This window comes from Globicephala melas, chromosome 11 (genome assembly GCF_963455315.2).
Source record: "Globicephala melas chromosome 11, mGloMel1.2, whole genome shotgun sequence".
Lineage (NCBI taxonomy): Eukaryota > Metazoa > Chordata > Mammalia > Artiodactyla > Delphinidae > Globicephala > Globicephala melas.
The window spans coordinates 65651964-65674858 of record NC_083324.2 but is presented as its reverse complement, the minus strand read 5'-3'; the positions used below and the strand labels follow the sequence as shown (position 1 = coordinate 65674858).

The 22895-nt window shown below is 40.0% G+C and overlaps 1 protein-coding gene across 8 annotated transcripts in view; it reads right to left on the bottom strand.

Moving 5' to 3' along the window:
* Positions 1-22895, bottom strand: part of KCTD20 (potassium channel tetramerization domain containing 20) — a 125943-nt gene that overhangs the window by 18676 nt on the left and 84372 nt on the right. The window contains exon 1 of one of the 8 annotated variants that reach the window (XM_030870918.2): positions 10481-10603. The exons of 6 other annotated variants lie outside the window; for them this stretch is intronic. The gene's annotated coding sequence lies outside the window, so the exon portion shown is untranslated. Of the gene's footprint in view, positions 1-10480; positions 10604-22895 lie in introns of those variants that run through there. One more of the 8 variants, XM_030870914.2, reaches the window with a different exon arrangement.

The following is a 22895-nucleotide window of genomic DNA, read 5'->3' as shown; positions in this document are numbered from 1 at the left end:
ACAAATCTAACTACAAAATTTTTTTTAAACTTTTGTATGGCAAGGAATCCTATAAAGGAAAAAAAATACTTGAAAAACTGTATGTGAAACAGACTTTTACAAAGAGTTATTATCACAATATTCAAGGGCTTACGAAAATGCATGAAACTAACCCAACAGAAAAATGTGCAAAGGATGGGGAGAAAAGGGAAATACCCAGGAACTTGGTGAAACTACATTAATAGGCTAGGAAATAGAATTTAAGGCAAAAAAACTAGACAAGTTGGGCAAGGCATAACATTTGAAGATATCTGTTGCCAGAACCATTTCTCTTCCTCATTTCTACCTTGGAAGAAAGCCGTAACAAGAGAAGAGATAAAGGAGAGAAGAGGGCATTCCAATTCCACAGAAAGGCAGGAACGCCTCTGATTCCACATCCCTTCTCCTTCATTTTCCTCTATGAATTGCTGAGGCCAGGCTAGCAAGCTGGCAGATAAAAGCACAAGGACAGGGCTTCCCTGGTGGTGCAGTGGTTGAGAGTCCACCTGCCGATGCGGGGGACACGGGTTCGTGCCCCGGTCCGGGAGGATCCCGCATGCCGCGGAGCGGCTAGGCCCGTGAGCCATGGCCACTGAGCCTGTGCTCCGCAACGGGAGAGGCCACATCAGTGAGAGACCCGCGTACCGCAAAAAAAAAAAAAAAAAAAAAAAAAGGCACAAGGACAGCAGTGACAAGATTATAACCGCTTGGATATATTTTCCTCTTCTCTACTTGACATTCCGAACTTACCGCCCTTAGTACCTTTTTGTCAATATAACTTATGCCCAAGAACAGCTTTTGTGCCAGAAGAGACTATATTACAGTTACTTGGATTTAAATTAAGACTTAAGACCTTACATTCAATTTATAACGCCTAAAGGCCTTTAAACAGTTTCCTTTACAACTTTATCAAATTACCTATTAAAAAAAGACTTAAATAACAATAACATTTTTACTCACTACTCAGTTTAAAAGATAAAATAAGACAAATATAGTTTAATCCCCTAAAACCACAACCCTAAGTTTGATATTGCCAAACATTTTAAACTATACTTATCATCTTAATATGTTCTTTTGTTTTAGCACTTTAATTGCCTCCCAAGCAAATCTTTAAGTACTCAAAAAACCTTTAGTAAATCCTAAAAAAGTAAACTTTTGAATCTAGTATATCTCAAGAAGTTCTTAAATATTGCAACACCCTTTCAAAATGCAGTTTTCTTATATCCTTAAACTAATAATCAAATCTAAACCCAGTTACTCAAGAACACATTTTACACTGGAACCAAATCAATCAGTTGAGATTCTTCAATATGCCGAATCACCACAAACATTCCATCTTAAGTGCAGATGGACTTAAACTTCACTGATTTAACATATATCATGTGCTACATATTATTCTAAGTACTTTATATAATTTAACTTAATACTCAAAAAAAAACTTTTATGAAGTAGGTACTATTGTTACCCCTATTTACAGATGAGGAAACTGAGGAAGAAACAGGTTAAGTTCCCACAGTCACATAGCTAATAAATAGTAGAGCCAGGCTTCAAAATCCAGGCTTCTGGCTCGAGTCAAATGCATGTTACCCTTAAGCTGTGTTACCTCTCCTTATAGGTCTGATTTACTTCATGAATTCTATGTAAGTTTCACAGGTTTGGAGATATGATTTCAAGCCCAAGATCTGGAGCCAGGACATATGACCTTTCTGTGCCAGTAACAGGCACACCTAGCACCTTTTCTGTTTAAATAGTTGCTTTGAGATGACCTCTAAATCAATTAACTCCAGATAGGGGTTGATTTTACAATCTGAGTTCCCCAAGTTCAAATTAAGACCTTACCTAATTCTGCTGTAACTTTCAACTTTATTACCTAAAAACAGGGTAGATCAAATTCTGTAATTTCTACACAGGTGCTTCTATCTTTTGATGGATTCAACTAGTTATGGTCATTCTAATGACACCTTTAAGCTAGGAACAATCCAAGGTACATAACAGACCAGGCAAAGCTCATGACTCCTAAGAAAAAGCCAGTCAACATATGAGGTCCCTAATGTCCAGGGCGCTCTTCTGCTTGCTATTATCTAAAACTCTCTATAGGAAGAGATACACAAGCTGTTAAAGATTACTTAATGGCAAACTTCCAGGAAATATCCAAGAGATATACTATTAGCAATAATGTCTTTAAACAGTACAAGGGAGTGCAATTAAAATTTTTTAAATGTATTACTCAATACAGTAGGCCATTTTATAAGAAAGAGCTAAGTTTTTGTACAGTAAGAAAAGATCGGAAGGTCTTAGGGGACAGATCCATGGATCAGTACTGTAGCAATAGAACAAACATTGAAAATTCTGGAGACAATCCAAAATCACTGTGTCAGAAGATGGTTCAAGGACCAGTATCAATTAGCATCAAAAGTTTTCACCGACTCTTAGCAAAAATGAGGACAGTGGAGATGATGTAACACATGGGGGCGGGCACACACACACACAATTATTATCCCAGTTCTAAGACACGTGACATTGCCTAAGACATCAATATAATAACAGCGTTTCAGGAAAGCACTATTATATTAAATATATACATGATTTTAAGATACAGCCTGATTTCAAAAATATTAAAATGTGAATTGAAAATTATGGTATATATTAGTGTAATGCTTTCTTGGTACCTAAATTAAATCTTTACTTCTTTTCTGATATTAAATGTCTTTTCTTTTACAACATAATGGTGACAGAAAATGATAGTCAGATTTTTTTTTTAATGTCCTAAAAGGCTGGCAACCTGATGATGGGCTCCCAATTTCCCCCCACAATTTTACCAATCATAAATCTCAAAAAAAATCTGGGTCCCAAATCACCTTCCATCTAGGACTACAAAAACACTTCTATTAGTTCAGTCCATCCTACCTAAAAAATCCCAAAATAAGGAATCTCTTGCTTAGCTCACCCTATTGGTGGCCAGCAATCCTCAAGGGAAAAAAAATTTTTTTTTCCTTGTGCCAAGTTGAAGTCTGCCTTCCTCCCCACACCCACCATGACTTCCACGCATTGGCAAGTCCTATGCCCTGGAATAATGCAATTATCAGAATGGGATGGGTAAAACAGAAAACAAAAACCAAAATAAACCCCATTTGTTTGAAGGCATTAGACAACTAGTAAGATAGCCAAGACTGCAGAGAAGCTGTGATGGTCAGTTTTATACGGCAACTCTTGAGGCTACAGTCCTAGTTATTCAATCAAACACTAATCTACATGTTACTGTGAAGGTATTTGGTAGATGTGATTAAAGTCTTTAATCATTTTAGTTTAAGTAAGGAAGATTATCCTAGATAATGTGGGTGGGCCTGATCCAACAATTGAAAGGCTTTAAGGGCAGAACTGAGGTTTCTCTGAGGAAGAAGAAATTTGACTGGAATGCAGCTTCAACTCCTGCCCTAGAGTCCCAGCCTGCGTTCCTGATGGCCTAGTCCAGTCTCCACAATGTATACACCAACTCCCTTCAATAAGCAGCTTAATATACATGTGTGTATATTTATATACAAATAGATAGATGACATAGATTATTTTGATGATATATAAATACTACACAGAACCATATTCCATAATTAAAACCGTCCTTCAAAGAAAACTTCAGGACCAAGTGTCCTGACTAGCAAATTCTTCCACGCCTTTAAGGAAGAAATTACATCAATCTTATACAAACGCTTCCAGAGAACAGAAAAAGAGAACCTATATCCCAATTCATTTTCTGAGGCCAGCATAATACTGACCCAAAACCTGACAAGAACATTACCAAAAAGCATTACAGATGACTTTTTCTCATAAGCACAAAATCCTATACAAATTATTAAAAAATCAAACCCAGATACATCAAAAAGGATAATACATATGGCAAAGGTTGACTTAACATTCTAAAATCAATATAATTCATATGCTGAAAGGCTAAAAAAGTTTTAGAATAATAACTAAAATAGCATGAAACAGTACTGATAAACTAGACTTAAAAAGGGCAGGTTGAAACAATAAGTATAGTCACAGAAAAAAAGATTAAAAATATAAACAACTATTCTCCCTTAACTGTAGGCTTATCATATGTGATTTTTAAAAATTGTTTTATTGAGTATGCCAAAGTCTCTAAAATGAATGTGTTATTACTTTTAAAATGAGAAAGGAAAATGTATCTGTAAAAACAGGGAACTCTTCAAGAAAATCTTGGAGTATTTTTTTTTTTTGGAGTATTTTTAAAGCTTAGAACAGTTTAAAAGAAATTTTTTAAAGTTTCAGAAGAAAATGATATATTACTAAAGAGATTTGGACATTTTTCCATCTAGATTAAAGAAGAAATATTAGGAATATAAGACAAATTAGGAATTCAGGTTAAAAACATGAAATAGTTTCTCAAGCAGATTATTCAATAGGATGACAGAATAATCTTGGTAGCTTTAAATCCAACACAAGGGCTTAATGTGGAGGCATGGTGTGCTTCCTAGGGTACTCAACAGCAAGCATGGTTCTAAGGAACAGGCAGAAGGTAGGACAGGTGGGTAGGCACAGGATAAAGGATGATGCTAGAATCCCAAGTCAGAGGGTGCTCAACAATTAGGGCAATGGAACATTCAGATTACCTGACATTTAATTCCCTAAACAGATTGTTATGAGCTAAATTAAATTGTGTTTCCCTCAAAATTCATATGTTGAAGTCCATTACCCTAAATCCTCAGAATGTGACTGGAAATAGGGCCTTAAAGAGGTGATTAAGATTAAATGAAGTCATTAGGGTGGGCCCTAATCCAATACAAATGGTGTCCTTTTAAGTAGAGGAGATGAGGACACATACAGGCACAGAGGGAAGACTGACCATGTGAAGACACAGGGAGGAGAAGGCAGCCACCTCCAAGCCAAGGAGAGAGGCCTTAGAAGAAACCAACCCCGCCAACACCTTGAACTTGGGCTTCCAGCCTCCAGGATTGTGGGGAAATAAATTTCTGTTGTTTAAGTCACACAGTTTGTGGTACTTTGTTAGGGCAGTCCTAGCAAACTAATACACAGATACAACTGCAGAAATTAAATTTTACCCTCTCCCACAGAAAAAGAGATTTAGGGCAAACACACTGAAGGCATCTTACATGGTTTTAAGGTATGGACTGTGATCTTCATATAGAAGTGTAGATCATTAGCTGTTTTATTCTAAGGAAGGTGAACTCTCTTTAATAATCTTCTTAACCAAATCATGTCACAGATCTTTCTACTACACCCCAGTGCTTTCCAAAATATTAGTAAGCCCCGCCTCCATGTTATAATAAGAACAGAGATAGTTTAATTACCTATACTTATCATAAAAGCCTTAATATTTCAATGCTGGAAAGGACAATCTGAATCTAAAGAAAATATCTTCTTAAATTAAAATATTTAAAAAAGAACAGTTAACAGCCAGCATCTCCTGGGAACTCACAATAGTCAGGTGCAAATCAAAGCATTTTACATGAATTAACCCAATCCTAATAACCCTCTGAGGTAGGTACTATTACAACCTCTTTTTCGGAGACATAGAAACTGATGAATATCCAAGCTAGTAAATGAAGGTACTAAGACTTAAACCCAGTTAAAATTGGCTCCAAAGCCCACATTCTTAACCACTGCCCAATGAAGTATAATGAGGGCACTATTGAGCATAAATTGTAATGGCTTTGGAGTCAGTTTAAATTTGAATGCTGGCTCTGCCACTTACACAGTGTATGACTTTGGGCAAACTTAAGCTCTTTGTGTCTTAGATTCCTTGGCTATAAAATGGAGATAATTAAATGAGGCAATGGATGTAAAAACATTTAGCACAGTGTCTGGAACATAACGATGTCTACTAATTACTAAGTCCTTACTATTTCTAATTCTACTTTCATGAATATACAAGAACAATCCAACAATGTCTATTTTGGGATGGACTTCCCTGGTGGTGCAGTGGTTAAGAATCCGCCTGCCAATGCAGGGGACATGGGTTCGAACCCTGGCCCGGGAAGATCCCAGTGCCATGGAGCAACTAAGCCCGTGCGCCACAACTACTGAGCCTGCGCTCTAGAGCCCATGAGCCACAACGACTGAGCCCCCTAGCCACACCTACTGAGCCCGCGCGCCTAGAGCCTGTGCTCCACAACAAGAGAAGCCACCACAATGAGAAGCCTGCACTCCTCAACAAAGAATAGCCCCCACTCACCGCAACTAGAGAAAGCCCGCGCATAGCAACAAAGACCCAACACAGCCAAAAACATAAATAAAATAAAAATTTTAAATTAAAAAAAAAAAAGAATCCACCTGCCAATGCAGGCGACACGGGTTCGAGCCCTGGTCTGGGAAGATCCCACATGCTGCGCAGCAACTAAGCCCACGAGCCACAACTACTGAGTCTGCGGTCTAGAGCTGCGTGCCACAACTACTGAAGCCCACACGCCTAGAGCCTGTGCTCCGCAACAAAGAGAAGCCCACGCACAGCAACGAAGAGTAGCCCCTGCTCGCTGCAACTAGAGAACGCCCGGGCGCAACAACAAAGACCCAAATGCCACCAAAAATAAATAAATAAATAAATGTATTTCAAAAAACAAAAAACAATGTCTACTTTGGGGACTCTAAGCAAAAACAGCAAAGGGTTCTCTTCTTTCATCCATACTTCTTTCCTTCCTATGATTCCAGAAATGCATATACTATTCCAATAATCTCATTTCTCATAAGAAGTATATTGAATCAGATTAGCAGTTAGATCAGTCTTATATTCTGTCTCCCACAGAGATACCTAATAACTTGGGTAAGGACAACAGTACAGTTATGCGACAACTTCAAAAGATTCTGGACATTGCTCAAACATCTAACATTTAATAAAAATTCACCGGGACTTCCCTGGTGGCGCAGTGATTGAGCGTCTGCCTGCCGATGCAGGGACACGGGTTCGTGCCCCGGTCCAGGAAGATCCCACATGCTTGCGTACCGCAAAAAAAAAAAAAAAAAAATTCACCAATGTACTTACTTTAACCTTTACCAAATTTAAAAAAAAATACCGAGTTCATAACATTTCTTGGGATTACAAGATAACTAATTGCTCTTATTTGTTCTATTACTACTTATTCCAAGCTTCAGAGTTCCTTATTTTAGTGTTCCCAATCTTCCTGATTTATGTGGTAGAAAATACTCTCCTTCAATCTCCATTTTTCCAAATACTGCTTCTGTACTCATGTGAAAGTCTCTCAGTTTTCTTTATCTACTTATAACTGAACTTCTCTAAGCCTTTTCCTTTTTTTTTTTTGCGGTACGCAGGCCTCTCACTGTTATGGCCTCTCCCGTTGCGGAGCACAGGCTCCAGACGCGCAGGCTCAGCGGCTATGGCTCACGGGCCCAGCCGCTCCGCGGCATGTGGGATCTTCCCAGACCGGGCCACGAACCCGTGTCCCCTGCATTGGCAGGCGGACTCTCAACCACTGCGCCACCAGGGAAGCCCGCCTTTTCCATTTTTGAAGCATTTTTCTTGAGATGATTTAGTGGAAAGAACACTGGGCTAGGAGCCAGGAGTCCTCACTCTGCCGTCTCATCTCTCAGATTCCTCATCTTAAAAGGCAAGAGGATTGCAATAGATAAATTTGTAATAGGTTCCCTTATAGCTCTAAGCCTCATATTTCCATGACTCTGGGTCTTCCAACTAGAAATCATTCAGTATGCCAACAATTTCCCTAAACTTTACTCCAGTTAGCCAAGGAGGAGTAGGCATGCTCAGATTCAGGGGCAGAGTAAGACACAACAATCGGAAAGCCCAGGGCTATAGAAGGAAAGACATGGTATTTTGTGAATCAACAGAAAAAGATTAGTAAGAAAAATGAGATGCCAAGAAGAAACCAAAGACAGAAAAAAAGTCAGAAACACACAGTCTAACTCTAATCTCATCCCTACACATCTATTTGAAGAAGAACTAAGAAACAAAAAGCTTTGGGAGCAGAGGTTATCCAGCCCTCAAATCTACCTCAAGGGAGCAAGGCAACTCTATGACATCTTTGCAACGTTGTTGCTAAAATGGCCTACTACAGTGCTTTGCACAAAACAGGCGTTACTGGGGTATCTGATGACTGAATTAATGTTCAGATGACCTGAAAGCCCTCATAAATGCTACTGGTACTGCTACATACCAGGATATCTGAGAGCTCAAGGCAATGGGAAATACGAGGCACTGGCTGTCCTGGTTCTAAGGGGAAGGAGACTAAATTAGTTGGGAGGGGGGAAGATTTGGCCTAACGGCATAACTTATGAGCTGATGCTACTGGAAGCAGCTCCCAGAAGGTAAAAGGACAGATTACCAGGCACAGACCATCTCTAAGGCAATATTATAATATGTATGAAAGTACTTCCTACCCTGGTGTCAGAGTCCAAGAAAGCACTATCTTTTCTAAAGTTTCCTTCCAAAGAGTCAGATCTTCTTGCCTTATGATTGGTTAGGGGGCAGGGGAGAGTAAATCAATAAAGGGATAAGGAAGTTGGGCAGTTCTAAAAATTCTCAGGGCAACCCTATTTTGGTGTTTCTCAAAGTGTAGTCCCTGGATCACCAATAACAGACCAAGGGAGGGGGTGCTTGCTTAAAATGCAGACTCGGAAACCCATCACTGATCTCCAGAATCAAATCTCTGGGAGAGGTACAAATCAAAACCACATGAGATATCACCTCACACCTGTCAGAACACCTATCATCAAAAAGAACACAAATAAAACATGTTGGCAAGGATGTGGAGAAAAAGGAACCCTTGTACACTGTTGGTGGGAATGTAAATTGGTGCAGCCACTGTGGAAAACAGTACGGAGGTTTCTCAAAAAACTAAAACAGAACTACCATATGACCCAGCAATTCCACTACTGGCTATATATCTGAAAAAAACAAAATCACTAACTGGAAAAGATATATGTACCCTAATGTTCACAGCAGCATTATTTACAATTACCAAGATATGGAAGCAACCTAAGTGTCCATCAACAGGTGAATGGATAAAGAAGATGTAGAATACACACACACAATGGACTACTACTCAATCATAAAAAAAGAATGAAATTTTGCCATTTGCAGCAACATGGATGGACCTGGAGGGCATTATGCTAAGTGAAAAGTCAGAGAAAGACGAATACTGTATGATATCACTTACATGTGTTATCTAAAAAAAATACAACACACCAGTGAATATAACAAAAAAGAAGCAGACTCACAGATACAGAGAAAAAACAAGTGGTTACCAGGTGGGGGTGGAATAATATAGGGCTGGGGGAGTGGGAGGTACAAACTATTGGGTGTAAGGCTCAAGGATGTACTGTACAACACGGGGAGTAGAACCAATATTTGGTAATAACTGTAAATGGAAAGTAACCTTTAAAAATTGTATAAACAATTTTAAAAATTATAAAAAAAAATTCTGGGAGGGGTATTAGTACTTTTAAGGAGCAAACTTATGTTTGAGAACTACTGTCCCAGAATTTGGGTCGGGGGGTGGGGAAGAGGAGTTAAGGGTGGAGTTCTTCAACCGGATTCTTCAAATTCAACTGCTATAACTACAACACTGTTTGGAGGACCATTAAAAAAAGAACCTTAATTTCTCAGGTAACAGCTGCAGCTAGTTGTTTAACAGCTAACAGGGGCACAATTAAAGGGCCTGGAAAATTCATTTTCATAAACTGGTTAAACAGTTCCTCAGTCTGTTTATCCTGTTAGTTTGTTCACTGCTTTCTCCTTTAAAAATAAATCGGATCAATCCAGGAATTTTCAGAAAGAATCACAAACTCCAAAATAGAAGGTTTGGGTTTTTTTTGATAGTGCAGAACTAGGCTTTTAAACCCGAAAACACTGAACGCTATAAAAAGTAAGGTTTTATTTAAAAGAAAATTACCAGTTGAGGCTCCCCCAGCTCTTCTACACTCAGAGGCACTGATGAAAGCTAGTAATTTGTGGGTGGCAGAGAAGGAAGACTGAAGCAGGGGTGCAAAGAGCGAGAAGTCCGACCAACTACCTAATTTTTAATGATTCAATTAACTGCCAGAAAAAACACGTCTGCAAATGTTTTATCAATAAACACTCCGGGGCTCTCATCATTCCTCTTCTGTTGGGATTCAAAACACCAAAGGCCTGCAGGAAAGTCAAGTTATACTTTAGTTGTCCCCACGACTGTGTTGACGATTTCCACACAAGGCGACCCCCCTTCTTCCCCGGATTACCAAGCTTTACCCTCAGCACGGAAACTGGCGCCTAGAACCCATTTGCCAACGTTGTGCCTCGAGATGACTGTAGCCCCGCAGGCTTTCAAACTGGGGGTCCGACCCGGCGGGCTGCCGCCCGAGCGGCGTCCTGAGGAGTCGGCCCCCTACCCACGACACAAAGGCACCTTCCGGGGCCAGGCCCGCTGCCGCACTCGGCCCGCCGGGTCTTCGAGGCGAACGGTCTCGTGCCGCCACTTACCTGAAGCTCCCCGCCGCGCTCTCGCGCTCGGGGACCGAATCCGCCCGGGAGGCGCGCGCACACGGCGCCGCAAGCAGCCGCCCCTCGGACCGCCCGGGCCGCAGCGGCGCGCGCCCCCCAGCCCCCGCCCCGGCCCGCGCGGCCACACGGCTGAGTCACCCGGCGCTTCACGTTAAGAGTCCCCCTTCGGCGCGCGGGGCACGCCGGGAAGGCCGGGCTCCGGCCAACCCCCTGGGCAGCGCGCCGCAGGGTGTCCCTTTTCCTTCCCGACACGCCCCCGCGGCCCACGCAGGACGCTCTCACCGCTGCACAGCCACGGTAGATCGATTTCTGAGCTGCGGATACCCTCTTTCAATTATTAAAAGTCTGAAACGGAAAAGTTAGTAGTTATCTGAATTGTGAAACAAGCTCGCGCAGCCCCGGGACAGCCAATGCTTTTAGAAAATTGTGGAGCCCAGATCTTTACATACGTTTGGGGGGAGGAGGTAGTGAGAATAATGGACTTCCTTAAACACCTTTTGCTTGGAAATCCCTCTCCCGGATATGCATTCTGACCTAGAGGAGGGAGGAAAACTCCACGTTTTTCTCAAACCTTGAGTTTAAGGAAACTACATAGTATAGCAAACAAAGCTGAATTACACATTTTTAATCAACCTAAAGCAAATTATTGGAAAATTGGTTGTGTTACTAGTAAAATATTTCAACACTCAAAAAAGTATCTATGTATAGTCCATGACCTATAAAGCGTAAAAGAAATAGCATCAGTCCCTTCTGTCATGATTTCTACTGGTTTTTGTACTTTTAAAAGTTAGTTAAATAAAAAGTTATACTGGTTATGCAAACTATTTTGTTTTAAAATTGTTGAAAACCAATTAAGTTAATAATAGCACGATTTCTTAAATTTTGAGTCAACTTCTTTTTCATTACTTAAGAGTCTAAAAACTAATTTGGGGCTAATGATTATGATTAGGTTTGAAATGGAAGGAATATAAGAAAATATCTCATTCCAGTAGGTTGCAAATGGTTGCCAGATACTTGTATAGTAAAATTGCCTTATTAAGGGCAACAACTTTAAAAAACTGAAGCTATAAATTTGTTCATTGTAATTTTATCTTAGAGGTGTAGAGGGTCAGTCCCCATTTCTATTCTTTCACTTCACTTACAATGACTAAAACATCCAGTACTGTGTTTGAATCAGGATGGGCTAGGTGCTGCACTAGTCACCTGTAGGTCACTAATAGGTCAGGTGACTCTACAGGGCAGCTCACCTTCACGTGGTGACACAGCATTCCCAGCTGCTTCCATTTCTGGCTCTGCCAACCCAACACGAGGTTTCACATCAGGGATGCCAGAAGAGCTAGACTGGAGAATCCTGCAAGGGCTTTTCTTTGCCTCTTCCGGATGTGGACCTTTCACTTCTGCTGATGTTTCATTGGCCTGAACTAGTCACCCGGCCAAACCTGACTTGACTCTAAGAAGGCTAGGAGGTATAACTTCCTGTGTGCTGAGGGAAAATGAACAAGAAAAAAGATTTGATGAACACAGCGTCGTCTCTGTCACAGTGTTCAATAGTAAAACTAAATATAAACCAATTTGAATGTGTTATAGGATCCAAACTTTACAACCAAAGTAATATAATTATTCAAACTAATGCCTTTATTTCCATTTCTATAAAGTACAACGTTAAGTCCTCTGACTCAAAAGGAAGAAAAAACTTTTCTGATGTTCATGCAAGACAGTTCTTGAAACAAATTCTTCCTTTCTGGAAGGGTTTCTCTCTGCAGATTTGTAATATATAAAAATCTGGCCCCAACGTTGGAGAATTAGGCTAACTACTGTGTCTTTTAATCAGTCGTTAAGACTAAATGGTTCTATTCTTGTCGCTAATCTCATATAATGAATAGCATATCAGTCCTGGTACTTTTTTTGGGTAGACATCAAGCAGATGGAGTATGAAAAATGTAGAGTCACAGAAAGCAGAGGTGTATGCTGATTTTTACCATTTTATTTCTAATTTAATGCATCTCCAAAATCTGAATCTCTCAGATGTATCTGGAGCTGAAACCTTTCTTTATTATTATTTTAAAAAATATTTATTTATTTTGTCTGTGCCGGGTCTTAGCTGTGGCATGTGGGATGATGATCATACGTGTTCTAGCATGCAAACTCTTAGTTGCAGCATGCATGTAGGATCTAATTCCCTAACCAGGGATCAAACTTGGGGCCCTGCATTGGGAGTGTGGAGTCTTACCCACCAGACCACCAGGGAAGTCCCTGGAGCTGAAACCTCTCTAATGTCAAATTGGGAGGCCTGAAATTTTCAATTGTCATAATAGCCAATTCAGTTTATTTGATTAACTGTGTTATTTAAGTTCCTTAAATATAACATCTACTACCAGTAAATATTACAAAGCACTTTTCCCCATATTTCACGTGACTTAAATTTCTCAACAGCCCTGTGTGAAAGGAAAATCAAAATGAAGTTGGGGGCTTGCCCTGGTGGCGCAGTGGTTGAGAGTCTGCCTGCCAATGCAGGGGACACGGGTTCGTGCCCTGGTCCGGGAGGATCCCGCTGGGCCCATGAGCCATGGCCGTTGAGCCTGCGCGTCCGGAGCCTGTGCTCCGCAACAGGAAAGGCCAAAACAGTGAGGGGTCCGCATACCGCCAAAAACAAAGAAAAAAACAAAAAAAAAACAAAAAAAACCCTCATGATTCCTTAAGGACAAATATTGTATGACTCGAGTCGGAGTCAATCACAATTCTCGCAAGGCAACTTTTAACAACCTCATGGCTTTTTGTCTTTGTAAGCCCCTGATTCTTTTTCTTCCCAGGAACACTCCTTTAGGGTTACCCAAATCTGTGTCTCCCCAGCTGCAATTCTTAAGACCCCAAATAAACTTTTCTTATCTGCAGCCTCCTGCATTATTTTTTGGTTGACACCTGGGAGATAGATTTTACTACTCAGATTCACAAATGAGGAAAACAAGACATAAACAAGTAAAGTAACTAAGGTCATTAAACTACTAAGTGGTGCTGGTGGGCTGAGAACTCAGACCATCTGACCCCAAAGTTCTTGCTCGCCAGCTCCACCTAATTGCTTCCAGGTGAACTGAGCACTTCCAGGTGGCACCTTAAATGTCATCAACTGTTAACACAAACCAACTAATTTAAGGTTGACTTAGAATGAAAATATTTTAAAAGTAATAGCTATTATCAATTATCATATAAAAAATGAATTATCCTTTCTGCATACTACTTCATATGTAGTAAATATAAAAACAACCCCAAAATCCCAAGATTTTTGAACTCTCTCAAAATAATTACATTTGCAAAAACAATTTTTTAAATGCTTTAGGTTGTATAATCTCTAGATCACTGCAGACATATCAAATGAGAGTTTTTGAAAGAATAATCACTTTTGTTTGGAAGTCCAAAATTGTGCTCAAATATAGATGAAATATAAATACAGATGTAAATTATTTAATTTTTGACTTTTTAGAGGGGGGCCAGAACTCCGTATATTGACCCAAAGTAGATTCACAAGAATCTTTTTCACTTCACTTTCATCAGTTCACCTTCATCAACAATCTCTTCATGAAAGTCACAAAGCTTTATGACCAGCAGGAAACAGACTGGACCTTGAGTACATAATTAACCAGAGAAGCAAGAATTTTAAGTTTCTAGTGGCTGGAATTTTCTACTAAATCTTTATTAATGTACATCTGCTTTACATAAAACTTCACTATGCCTTTTAGTCTCATTTATGGGGATTGTTTCATCTGCAAATTCAACAAACATATAGCCACAGTCCAAAGGTGTAGGACCCCAAGAGAGTTACATAGATGATGATTGCAGGATCTCTCCTCTAAGGGAACTTAAAAATGTTAAGTTTGGTTATTTGGGTAACCAAATAGGAGATAAGGGGAAGTGAGTCTACATCAAAATATTCCACTATTAAGTAAAAAAGAAATGATAGAATATCGCACTTTTGCAAACCCCTGTGAATTAATAGATATAGGCATTATGCATCAACAGCTCCGAAGATCATAAAAAGAGAGAGAACTAGACATTATGTGCCTCCTGAGGGAAGACCACACTACCACCTAAAATGCTGCTACAGGGATCGAACCTAAATCGGGTCTAGGCTTGAGATCCAGCTGCCAATTCGTAGGAAACAGAGAACAGAGGGACATGTTGAACTGCACCGTGATCACGCAATCTGCAAAGTCCTGACTGCGGGAGACTCTACAGGTCAAAAGGCCTCTTTTCTTCAGGAGAAAAATTGTAAAGCTAAAAAAAAAAACAAAAGATATCTCAAGTTTTTAAAAAGTGTATATATGTGTGTAGGGAGGAAACTATTCTGTCTATGGGAGAACATTTGGGTGGTAAAACCATGTAAGAGAAAGGAAGTGAAATGTTTACTGTAAAGGTTAGGATAATGGTTACTTATTCGCTGCCGTTGTTGGTGGTGAAACAGTTGTGACTGGGAAGTGACTACAGAAGGGGCTTCCAAGGGTAGGTAGGGAAGTTGTTTCTGACCTGGTGGTAGTTACAAGGGTGTTTGCCTTAGAATAAGTGATTAAGGCAAACATTTTCTTTGTGTTGTCTCCTGTGTCTGTGGGTTTTTTTGTGCTAAAAAAATTTTTTAAAGAAAAAGTTTGGAGCTAGAGGCCAGTCCTACCCAAGAGCTGAAATATATTTTCTTCACACTGAGCTATTTGCAAATGTATCCATTTGGTTTCCTGGGAAAATATCAATATTAAGGTTAAATTACTTTAAAAAGAAAAATAAATGCTTTAAAAAACTTTTGAAAGATATTCCACATTGTAATATAATTGGGGAATTTTATTTAGATATTGTCCTTTTTTTAGAAGGTAATGGACATGTCAGTAGTAGAGTGTATTTTGAGTGTTAGAGAAAAGGGGTAAAATGGAATGATGAAAGGTAAGGATACTAAAACAATTTCTTGAAGCTTAATTGTTAAATTCCAATAACTGTCAGGAGAGTAATCTATTAACATTTCCCATTGAGATTTTGTTGGGGGCATGAACTCCCTCCTTTCCCACCCACACGCCAAGACAATTCATCTCAGAATTCTATGACTTTTTTTTTAAATTTTATTATTTATTTATTTATTTTTGGCTGCATTGGGTCTTCGTTGCTGCGTGGGCTTTCTCTAGTTGCAGAGAGTGGGGACTACTCTTGGTTGCAGTGCACGGGCTTCTCATTGCAGTGGCTTCTCTTGTTGCGGAGCACGGGCTCTAGGCGCGTGGGCTTCAGTAGTTGCGGCACACGGGCTCTAGAGCACAGGCTCAGTAGTTGTGGCTCATGGGCTTAGTTGCTCCACGGCATGTGGGATCTTCCCGGACTAGGGCTCGAACCCATGTCCCCTGCATTGGCAGGCAGATTCTTAACCACTGTGCCACCAGGGAAGTCCCTCTATGACTTTTTAAAAGTACATAGAATAGAATGCTCAACTTGAGATTCAAGAATCAAATAAACCTCTGTAAATAGAAGTCCTGTGGGGTTCAGAATGGGGAGTCAGAAAATGTACATGTTAGCCCGGGCTTTGGCAGAGGCCGTGTGTAAACTGATGATACGTTCATCTCTCATTACTCTTGTTATCAGTTTACAAACAGACTCTGACCTTCCAATCTGGTGCACCAGCTCTGACCACTCACAGTGCCCCTGTTTACGAACACACAAGTCTCATTCTTTTTCTTTTTAAATTTATTTATTTGGCTGTGTCAGGTCTTAGTTGTGACATGCGGGGTCTTTCGTTGTGGCACGTAGCCTCTTTGTTGCAGTGTGTGGGCTTCAGAGGGTTCAGTATTTGAGGCCCGCGGGCTTAGTTGCCCCGCAGCATGTGGGATTTTAGTTCCCCTACCAGGGGTCAAACCCACGTCCCCTTCATTGGAAGGTGGATTCTTAACCACTGGACCACCAGGGAAGTCCCCACAAGTCTCATTCTTGAACCCAATACTGAGAATGCTGGGAAGTTTTCTTTTTTTTGTTACCCTTACATGTGTTTTAAATAAACTGCATTTGAGGGACTTTCCTGGTGGTGCAGTGGTTAAGACTCTGCAATCCTAATGCAGGGGGCCTGAGTTGGATCCCTGGTAGGGGAACTAGATCCCACATGCATGCTGCAACTAAGAGTTTTTGCATTCCACAACTAAGGAGCCCACCTGCCACAACTAAAAGACCCAGCACAACCAAATAAATAAATAAATAAATATCTAAAAAACCCAACAACTGCATTTGAAAAAGCAAACAAAAAGACAAGCCCCAAAATATACATTCTTCAAACTAGGATTTGAACCAGTGACATTTAGGCTCACAAAACAGATTCCAGTCACCCACTGAGCCAACACATAAAACCTCCAGGTTCTTTTACTTTGCTCAAATCACACTTCCTCCTTTCGCCAAACTTTCAATAACTGAAAAAAAAACAAAATCTGTTTACCAAAGCATGTGTGCTGGCCCCTTACCTTTGCTCTCTGAGAAACTTTGTAATGAAAAACAAACAGATAAACAATAAGATAAATAATAGGAACTAGGCAAATTCAGAAAGGTTTCTTCTGCTTGTCGACAAGGAGCCCAAACAAACTGTTCTCCTTGCTTATTTGGAGTTGTGATGCCTACCTGGAAATAAGTCAATGTTTGTGAATGTACAAGGTACATGAAAAGGAAGTACAGAAACATGAAGTGGCATCAGATTCATAAGGCAGTATGATGTGGTGAAAAAACGAAGAACAAAATATTGGAAAAAGAGCCAGATGACCTCAGTTTGAGGTCATTCCACCAGTTACTAACTGAGCAAGTCACCCATAAGCTTGGGTTTCCCACTCTGTAAGATAACTGACCTACCTCTTCCAGGAGGATGAGGAAGGAAGAAAACATAATCAAAATGTATACGAAAGTATTTTATAACCTCAAAGCACTAGAAAATTTTAAGGTTCTATTAGTATTAATGTTATATACACACTCCATCCAAACCAACATTATCTTTAAAAGGAACACCGAAAGACTTTTTTGTGAGATAAAATTGACCTCCTTAATGTCAATTGTAAATTGTTTGTACATCAAAATATACTGGTTTATACACTACCATGCGTAAAATAGATAGCTAGCAGGAACATGCTATAAAGCACAGGAAGCTCAGCTTGGTGCTCTGTGATGACCTAGATGGGTGGGATGGCGGGGGTGGGAGGGAGGTCCAAGAGGGAGGAGGTATAGGTATACATATAGCTGATTCAATTCATTGTACAGCAGAAACTAACACAACATTGTAGAGCAATTATACTCCAATAAAAAAAAAAATATATATATATATATATATATAGGTTTCCTTAGCATTTATGACTTTTTTTTTTTTTTTGCGGTATGCGGGCCTCTCACTGTTGTGGCGTCTCCCGTTGTGGAGCACAGGCTCCGGACACACAAGCTCAGTGGCCATGGCTCACGGGCCCAGCCGCTCCACAGCATGTGGGATCTTCCCGGACCAGGGCACGAGCCCGCGTCCCCCGCATCAGCGGGCGGACTCTCAACCACTGCGTCACCAGGGAAGCCTTCCTTAGCATTTATGATGCAGTTTGAATGAAAATAAAAATATTTTATAGTGACAAGATATTTTCAATATTTCCTCCTTTTATTCATAATAATTGACAACAATAGTTATTATTTTAAAGAGAATTTAACATCTTTTCTTAAGGGGACATTTGGTTCTCTGTCAAATATGTCCTTTTCTTAGCGCTTTTTTTTTTTTTTTTTTTTTTTTTTTTTTTGCTGTACGCGGGCCTCTCACTGTTGTGGCCTCTCCCGTTGCGGAGCACAGGCTGACTTGCAGGCTCAGCGGCCATGGCTCACGGGCCTAGCCGCTCCGCGGCATGTGGGATCCTCCCGGAACGGGGCACAAACCCGTGTGCCCTGCATCGGCAGGCGGACTCTAAACCACTGCGCCACCAGGGAAGCCCCTCTTAGCGCTTTTTTTTTTAACGGTACAGTAAGTACCCTCATAGATTCTAATTCTTAAAAGGTTGCAAACACACACACACACACACACACACACACACACACACACACTCCTAGGCTGGATCTGGAAGGAATTATTAGGAATTACTGAGTCCTTCCTTAGCTGCTCTTTGATTTTTAATCACATGATGGTAATATATAAACAAGGTTGAAGAGAGCAATTTCAAGCTTTGAAATTCTAGGATTCCTTAGAAAATCCACCCTTTGGGCCTCATGTTTCCCTTTTAGAAATTCCATTCTTTAGGAGTCAGTCATGAAATGCCAAATGTGAAAGGGGCCTTAGAAATCATCAGTGCCAAGGTTTTCACTTGATGAGAAGGAATCTAAGGTCTTAAGAGGATCAGTGACCAACGCATGATTGTGATTTATTTTCTTTCAAGTTTGTCCAAAATGCTCATTGTAAACTGATTCTACTTGGAGAGAAATATATATGGGAAGGTGGATCAGGAAGTGGAATTTGGCCTAGGCTCCAAAAGTTCCGAAAGATGACCTTGGTTACATGTGAAAATATTGTCTCTCCAAATAAGGAGACTTTTGAAGATTTGAAGGTCACTGGAGGACATTTCTTTTTTTTTTTTAAGGTTTATTTTGGGGGGCCGCTCTGCGTGGCTTGCGGGATTTTTGTTCCCAGACCCTCGGCAGTGAGAGTGCAGAGTCCTAACCACTGGACTGCCAGGGAAATCCCGAACATTTCCTTTTTTGAAAAGGTATAAAATAAGGGTGGTTGGGGCTTCCCTGGTGGCACAGTAGTTAAGAATCCACCTGCCAATGCAGGGGACACGGGTTCAAGCCCTGGTCTGGGAAGATCCCACGCGCCACAAAGTAACTAAGCCCGTGCGCCACAACTACTGAGCCTGCACTCTAGAGCCCACGAGCCGCAACTACTGAAGCCCGCTGCCTAGAGCCTGTGCTCTGCAACAAGAGAAGCCACCGCAGTGAGAAGCCCGCACACCGCAATGAAGAGTAGCCCCTGCTTGCCGCAACTAGAGAAATATGGCGCACAGCAATGAAGACCCAATGCAGCCAAAAAAGGAAAAAAAAAAGAATTAAAAAAATAAATAAAAATAAGGGTGGTGAAACTCTTTTACCCAGAGCCACTGAACCACTGAAAAGTCAAAGGAGAGTCACACATAATTAAAAAGCAACTTAATTTAGTTTTTAATGTGTTATTAAAATAGCTCCTAAAAATTAAGTACACATACAGATACATTTTTATATTTTAAAATTATTTAAATGCTAAAAACAGGATAAATTTCTATAAATAATACACTTTCAATAAACATAATAAATAACTATTTATTATGTCTAGCTAAGAAGGAGAAATCCCAATTAAGGAGAAGGGGAAAGGAGAGAAAAAGGAAAGGGGGAGGCAATATCAAACTAAAAAGAAAAAAGGGAGAAGGAAAAAGGAAAGGAGAGAAGTATAGGAGGAGAAAATTAGAGTTAGGGAGAAGGAAAAGAGAGAATGACAAAGAGGTAGGGAAGGAGAAGGAAGAATCAGAAAGGGAGAGAGAAACTGGGAGTGGGAGAGGGAGGAAGCTAGTCTTAGAAGGGAGAGAAAGGCTAAGAACAAAGAGAATCGCAGCAGAAGCCAGGAAAAGTGAGTTAAGGGAGTTCCTTTTTTCATTCTACAAATATGTATTGCCCATCCACTGTGTGCAAGGCACTCTGATAAATTCATTTCTTGGGAGAAACAAATATGCATTACTCTGCAAAAAGAATTCATGATTTCATTTCTTTAGTAACTTTTTTCTTTCTGAGAATGATACTAATTTATGCTCCTTTAGTAAATTTGGAAAATAGGGAGTGGAATAAAGAAGCGCTAATTCTCTTTCTCTGGGAGAAAGGCAGGGTAAAAAAAGAATCTAATTATAGCCTGTTGATGTTTTGCAGTCTTTTGTTTTGCACTCTTTCTGATGCTCAGTCTGAAGGGCAGCAGTTACCCAGGGAAAACTCTTCCCATGGAGAAGGCAGAGGTGCGAAAGGGCAAGCAGAAACACATCAGGCTTCTTCGGGCCTAGGTTTAAAACTAGCACACTGTCACTCCTGCCCCAGTCTCATGAAGCCATGGCAGAGATGTGGATGCAGGGTAAAGAAATGAGGCCAATAATCACATATATCTAATTTTATATCATATAAAAAGTATAACTCTCTAAGTATAACAAATTTAAATTTATATTTTTACCTCTCCTTGGACAATGCAAGGACCTTAGAACACTTTTTTATAGCCTTTTTTTTTTTTTTTTAAACCAGGATCCAAAGTTCACATATTGCATTTGGTTGTTTTATTTCTTTAGCCTCTTTTAATCTATGGCAGTGCTCCCCATCTGCCCACCATTTTATCTCCCTATAATACCAATTGTAAAACAGAGATCAGTTAGCTTGCAAAATGTTCTCATGATTCCTTCAGACCTGTAACAATTTCCAAGGCCATTCTACTTTGAGGATTTCTTTGTCTTTATCTTTCAGTATATAAATTTTTACTGAATTTTATTTATTACAGTATTTTTATTTCCAGTTGCTCTTTCTTGCTCTTAGGTTATTTCTTCTTTTAGCATCCTGTTCTTGTTCCATGGATATATTTTTCTGATACTATGCTTTCTTTGAAGTATTTTTATGCTCCTTGCATTGTCTCTATTTCCTGTGATTCCTCTCCCCCCTGATTCTCACATGTTGAAGGTTTTAAATTTTTTTATGTTGAAGTATCTGATGATTTTTGTCCACTTATATTTTAAGAGTAAAGTCCTAAAAGCTGATTGGATGCCCCGAGTGTGTGTTTGAGTTTTGTCAATTGAAGGGATTCACTGTAGGCTTTTCCTATGGGTCCCCTAAATGTCAGGGCTCTTTTCTCTGGCATGGTTAATTTTTCCTGAGAAGCACACTTTATTTTCTGCTTGAGAGTAGAACTTGGCTGTGAAGTTCTGTATGTGAGCAAGAGAAGAGGCCTGGGTGTCTCATTTTCAGATTCAGACTTAATTCCTCTCTATTCAGTAAGACATCTCACTCCCACTCTGATGTATGCCGATGTCCCCACATCTAGAACTCCTCAGACTTACTTTCTCCAGAGGTGGCATTTCTTGTTTCACATGCAGGTAAAAGTAGTAGCCTGATTATATCAGGTGGAGTCGGGACCTGGGGATCTGACCACTTCTTAAACACATTTTCAAACAAATCTCTCTTTTCAACGCTACACTCCTTCCATCTCCGCCCCTATAATTTCCTCCTGTGTCTTACCTGCTTCCAATTCCTGAGTCTTTCCAGGGTCCCTTCTGGTGACCTGCCTTGCTTCTCCTTGGTTTTGTCTTCCCCACCACTTAGACGTGAACTTGCTTGGGTCTGCTAAGTCCTTTATCACCCTCCATCCATTTTCCATTTTCATGCATTGTAGTTTGGGGTGATTACCAGTTCAATAAAGATGAAATTTGTGTTTCTGGGTTTTTTTCCCTCCTTTTTATTTTTGAGGGAAGTGGTGTGGGGAAGATCTCAACTACCCTGAATTGAAAAGCCTTCACTGTTTTTATTTTTAGTTCTTCAAATGCCTTGAATTCTTTACTGCTGCTGGGCTTTTACATCCCAGCTTTCTGAGACCTTTTCCCCTCCCTCATCTTCCCTCCTGGCCAATTCCAAGTCATCTTTTAGGTCCCTGTTTAAACATCATTCATAGATAAATCCTTCCTGACCACCCAGACTAGGTTAGGTACACTCCCCATGGTAGATTCTCATAATACCTGCCATGACTCTAATTAGTATATATGCCTATCTCCTCTGCTAGACTGTCACCTCCACAAGGCAAGGCACCATTTCTGTCCTGTTAACTGCTAGCTTCTAGGGTAATGCCTGGTATTCAGTAGGGGGTCCATATATGTTTTTCATTGTTGATAACATACATTGCTCGCTATAAAGATTTGTAGCTTAATTTATAAATTAATGTTAAATAAATTAAATAATTTAATAATTAATGTATTGCTGCCACCAATAAGTAGTTATTTAGAGTTCAACAATCCTAGTTATTATAATTGTCTAATTATTGATATGAAAACACTATAATATGGGCTCTTGTCCATCTCGCAAATTTATTTTATAATGAACACTTTTTAAATTATCATGTACTGGCAATAATACAATATTGTGCTCAAATAACATATTTTATAAGTTTTCTATTCCTTCTGTTTCAAATTACCATAGACTGAGTGGCCTAAAACAACACAAATTTATTATCTTATGGTTCTGGAGGTTGAAAGTCTAAAATGAGTTGGCAGGGCTGCATTCCTTCTGGAGGCTTTAGGAGAGAATCAGTTTCCATGCCTTTTTTAGCTTCTAGAGGCTGCCTGCATTCCTTGGCTCATAGACCCTTTCTACACTTGATCTTAGCCAAAAGGCC